The following is a 1104-nucleotide window of genomic DNA, read 5'->3' as shown; positions in this document are numbered from 1 at the left end:
TCTCTTAACCATGAGTGAAAAAGATGTTGTATAAATGGTTTGTTTTGGTGAAGAAGCCAAGGAGGGCAGAGATCCCCAGGTACTCTGTCTCTCAAACATGGAGCCATTTTTTCTGGGAATGTAGGTGGGGTGTGATTTGGGTGAGGCAGATGGGCTGCCTTGGAATCCAGTCTTCATGGCTGGAGGAGAAGCTGGGAAGTCTTTGCAGATGAATGGAAGCAATACGATATGCTCTGGGCTTCAGGGTGAAGCCAGACCTTTGTTCATAATTTTTAAATTTATTTGGCTGAGCAAGATCTTCGTTGAAGATCTTCTGTTTTCATTGTAGCATTTAGAATCTTTAGCTGTGGTACGTGAGATCTAGTTCCCTGACGAAAGATCAAACGCCACAAACTGCATTAGGGAGCACAGAGTCTTAGCTACTGGAACACAAGGCAAGTCCCTTAGACAAACGTTAATAAGAACACTTTGAGAATCTTGCTTTTGCAAGGGTTAGTGGGGATGAGACAGAAAAAAACCCACCAGGTCATTGCCAAGTCATTATATGTGATGGTTTTCTGTAAGAAGTGCTACCTTCAGAACTAAGACCCTACAGGTTCCTCCATCATTGTGGTTTCACCTAAAGGCTTTCTTGTGATGCTCAGGTTCAACAGCTCTGTGCGTGTCTGCTTGTTGTCTCTTTTGGGACACCCAACCCTTCTTTCTCCCCTGTGATGTTGAAGCTGATACTCCAATAATTTGGCCGCCTGATATGGAGAGCCAATTCTTTTGACTTCCTGTTTTACATCACAGTCAGCTGTGATGAAAGGGATATCTCCTTTGGGTGTTAATTTTAGAAAACCTGGAGGTTTTCCTAAAACTATTAAGTTCCCTTGTAGCTTCAATGGTAAATAACTGAAATACAGAAATTTGCATTCTTCATCTAGTAAAATCCACACTCAGATTTTCACACAAAATTAGGGAATTCCACATTTGCAGTAGGAAGCAAAACCATCCTGAATTTCAAATGTGAATTATACAGAATTCCAACTTTCAAATATAATTGACACCTAGATTTTTTAATGTAAAATTTAGAGAATCATATAGGAAAATCTATACCAAGAG

The sequence above is a fragment of the Bison bison genome, unplaced genomic scaffold (assembly GCF_000754665.1).
Source record: "Bison bison bison isolate TAMUID 2011002044 unplaced genomic scaffold, Bison_UMD1.0 scf7180017864500, whole genome shotgun sequence".
Lineage (NCBI taxonomy): Eukaryota > Metazoa > Chordata > Mammalia > Artiodactyla > Bovidae > Bison > Bison bison.
Note: the sequence above shows the minus strand (reverse complement) of the source record.